Source organism: Saimiri boliviensis, assembly GCF_048565385.1.
Source record: "Saimiri boliviensis isolate mSaiBol1 chromosome 19 unlocalized genomic scaffold, mSaiBol1.pri SUPER_19_unloc_1, whole genome shotgun sequence".
NCBI classification, from domain to species: domain Eukaryota; kingdom Metazoa; phylum Chordata; class Mammalia; order Primates; family Cebidae; genus Saimiri; species Saimiri boliviensis.
This window is the reverse complement of record NW_027412502.1, coordinates 2,610,633-2,614,646: the sequence shown is the minus strand read 5'-3', so window position 1 is coordinate 2,614,646 and position 4,014 is coordinate 2,610,633. Positions and strand designations below refer to the sequence as shown.

Below are 4,014 nucleotides of genomic sequence, written 5' to 3'. Positions count from 1 at the left end.
GAGTTTAATAAGGTCCCATTTGTCTATTTTCGTTTTTGTTGCCAATACTTTCGGTGTTTTAGTCATGAAGTACTTGCCTATACGTATGTCCTGAATGGCTTTGCCTGGGTTTTTTCTCTAGATTTTTTATGGCATTAGGGCTTATGTCTAGGTCTTTAATCCATCTGGAGGTAATTCTACTGTAAGGTGTCAGGAAGAGGTCCAGTCTCTGCTTTCTTCACACTGGTAGCCAGTTTTCCCAACGCCAATTATTTAACAGGAAATCCTTTCCCCATTGCTTGTGTTTGTCAGGTTTGTCAAAGATGAGATGGTTGTAGATGTGTGGCATTGCCACCAGGACCTCTGTTCTGTTCCATTGGTCTATGTCTCTGTTTTGGTACCAGTACCATGCTGTTTTGATTACTGTAGCCTTGTAGCATAGTTTGAAATCAGGTAGCATGATTCCTCTTGCTTTGTTCTTTTTGCTTAGCATTGTCTTGGCTATGCAGAGTCTCTTTTGCTTCCATATGAAGTTTAAGGTGGGTTTTTCCAGTTCTGTGAATAAGTTCATTGGTAGCTTGATGGGGACAGCAGTGAATATATAAATTACTTTGGGCAGTATGGCCATTTTCACAATATTGATTCTTCCTAAAAATATGAAATGCTTCATGAATTTGCATGTCATCCTTAAGCAGGAGCCATGCTAATCTTGCCTGTATCATTCCCATTTTAATATATGTGCTGCCATAGCAAGCACTGGTAAGGTTCTTTATACCAGCTCTATTGCCTGTTAGCTCCTGCGATGTTTCACAATGACTTTTGGCTTCCTTGCATTGGATGATGACATACTTCTTTCACTCAGTGAACTTTGTTTCTGCCCACATTCTGAATTCTACTTGTATCATTAAAGACATGTCAGCCTCTGATCAGTTCTGAAAACTTGAACAGGCTGAACAGTTGATGTAATCATCTGGAGGAAAGAAGGCATGCTGACTTTTTGAGTTTCAGTGTTCTTGCACTGATTCTTCCTCATCTCTATGATCTTATTCACCTTCAACCTTAGAGGTTGCTGACCTTTGCACAGGATATTTTTCTTTTATGATATTTGATGATCTTTTTGGTTTGATTGTGGTGTAAGGCAGATGCAGTCAGCTGGCTTTGGTTTTGGAGGATTTTAGGGGGCCAATATTCATCTCCCAATTCCTAGACTGTGTTCTTTAACTCTGGGAAATTTATATTGGGTTTCAACTTTGTTCTCTGGCTCCTCAAAGTTTGGATTCTACTGCACTGAAGGCTGCAAAGTGTGGCAGCTGTGGCAGAGTGCTAGCAGATGCAGAAGTGCCTGCCTCCCTGTTGGCATTCACCCAATGGTGGAAGTGGTGGAGGCAAGACCACTTTGTGGGAGCCAGGGGACCCCTGCTGTGTGTGCTGTTGCACTGGAGGTGCAGGCTGGGGTGCTGGCCTGTGCAGGTTTGGGTGCCTTCTCTGTGACCCCCTAAGCAGCAGCAGTCACTCAACGCATATTAGGGTCTCTTTTTTGTGCACAACATTAGCACAAGGGCAAGTTGTTGGCAGAGTTGGTTCTATTGGTTCTGTGCCTACCATCGCTATCTCTTCAATGGGAGTTCAGGTGGGTTGAAGTGTGTGCTACAGTCCCATGTGCTGGTAGGGCAAGTACAGCAAAATCCACTCATGTAAACACACAGCAGCAAAGCGATGTAGGAAGTTTGTGTATAAAGAGCTGTAGTATGGAGAGGCAATGTAGAGGTTGGTGCATGCCTGAAGGGTCCACGTTGCTGCATCTCTTCACTGCTCAGGCATGGTCCACTGGCACAGAAACAAAGGTGTGGGCAGCTGAGAGTGCCCTGTAGGCAGGTGTGGCCAGGCTGGGGCCCTGGGAGAGGCAAGCAGACTAAGGAGTGCTGAGGTCAGACCAGCTTCATCTCATGTGCTAGAATGCCCAGCAGAGATCAGGTCTCAGAGAACTCTCTGAAAAGTGAGGCCCCAGCACAGCACAGCTGCTCTACAAAAACGTGGCCAGACTTCTTTTTTAAGCAAGTCTCCTTTTATTAAGAGGGAAACTCGCACACCTTATCTCTGCTGGGCAATCTTCACATGAGATGTGGCTGATCTGACCTCCACACTCCTAAAGTGCTAGGATAAAGTGTCTCATAAGACCAAGTAGAGCCTAGAGAGATAGCTGTGCCTGCCCTCTGAGCTTCACATCAGCTGGCTTCCTGCTCCATCACATTGCTTGTCTCCTGGGGGCTCTACCCCAGAGAGATGTGAGTTAGCCATCGCTTAGTGTAATTAGCCCAGGATGGAGGGTCTGTGCTGTGGGCCCAAGCCAGGGTTCCCTGTCTCGTGATAAGCCATGGGGGGTATGTGGTATCCACAAGAGATGGACTGCCTTGTTCCTTGGGTCAACTGCAGCTTGTTAGAGTTATCAATATGGCACTTATGGTTTTTGCTTTCTTGATATTCTGAAGGTAACAAGGGCAGATCCACTGCAGAGGCAGTGGCAGAGAGGATTTCAGTCGATCTGTGAAGCTCTGTCCAAGGAATTGCCAAGTTGCTACTGGCTTGATGGCTTCAGTGGGGCCTGGATAAAGATCCAAGCTGGGAGGACCTGCTCATCGAGGAGATATGGAAACCAGCACCCACGTAACGGTTCAGCCACTTTCCCATAAGGCTGCTGTGGTATACTGGGGGTCCACTCCAGTCCCTAATTGCCTCATATCTTCCAGTGCCTCAAGGTATCACTAGCGAAGCCTGCAAAAAGGCAGAGATAATAGCCTGCCTCTTCCTCTGGAACCTCTGTACCACTGAGGTACAATCCTGTTGCCAATCTGGACACAACTATGGGAGGTGGCTGGAGACAAGTTCAGAAGTCTTGTCTAGTCAGGAGGAACAAGAACAGAGACTTGCTTTAAAAAAAGTCTGGCCATGTTTCTGTAGAGCAGCTGTGCTGTGCTGGGGGTTCACTTCAGCCCCTCGTTGCCTCAGACACTCTGAAGTCCCAAGGTTGAAATGGCTGAGTCGCCTAAACAGCAAAGATGACAGTCTGGTCTTCCCCTTGGAAGCTCTGACTCAGGGAGGCCTGAATCATCTGTCAGCCAGAGAACAGCAGTGAAGGCAGCCAGAAACCCTGTTGAATGGCTTTACCCAGTGATTAGAAATGTGTTTGGGGACTGACTTAAACAAGGGTCTGGCCATGTTTTTGCGAGGTGGCTCTGCTGTGCTGAGCTACCACTTACACCCCTGGTCAGCTTGGGTTCTACAAGGCCCTCAGGCCAGAACCTAGTCATCCAAACAGCAAAGTTGGTGGCCCGCCCCTCTCTGTGGGAGCTCTGTCTAAGGAATGTTTCAAATCTCCATTGACCAGAGAACACCTGTGAGGGTAGCAGTAAGCCCCAGGTGGGACGTCCTGTTCAGTAAGAAGGAACAGGATCAGGAGCCTCCTTTCAGAAGCAGTCTGGCCATGATTTGGTAAAGCAGCTGTGCTGTGCTGTGGGAACTCTTCTGCCCCTGGTGGGTTTGTACTCTCCAATGCCCTTAGCTGGAATAATTAAGTTCCTCCAACAGGAAAGATGACAGCCTGCCCTGTCTTTTCTCTCACAGTTTATCTTGTGTGATGGAGCTGAAATTTTAGGCTGTTAATTTTTACAATAAGCATTACAGTTGTTCAGAAAGAATCTTGCTGTTCTCTTTCAGTTTAGATGTATGAGAATTCATTGTCTCCTGTAAATAAACCTGTTCAGGTTTTGTTCTCTGAAAAGAAGTCTTTTTCTGCTATCTGGCTTTGGTCACATTCATGTAGACCAGTAGCCAGTCTAAAATGACATGATTGAATTTCCATTTCCAGTGTTTCCTAGTTGTGTCTTACATTCTCCAATTCAGAACTGACCATTTTATTCTTCGTTGTCAAAATGCTAAGCTGTCCACTGTCCTTAAAATACCATCTTTGTTCATTCTTCTTTATCCAATTTTATAGGTTTTAGAATATTAGCATTTTTTCCTTTCACACTTTCAATG

General features: G+C 45.9%; 1 non-coding gene across 1 annotated transcript; it reads right to left on the bottom strand.

Moving 5' to 3' along the window:
- Window positions 1-629: 629 nt before the first annotated feature.
- Window positions 630-736, bottom strand: LOC141583232 (U6 spliceosomal RNA). Its single transcript, XR_012515925.1, has one exon. It is a non-coding gene; the product is annotated as a U6 spliceosomal RNA (small nuclear RNA).
- Between the last annotated feature and the right edge of the window lie 3,278 nt (window positions 737-4,014).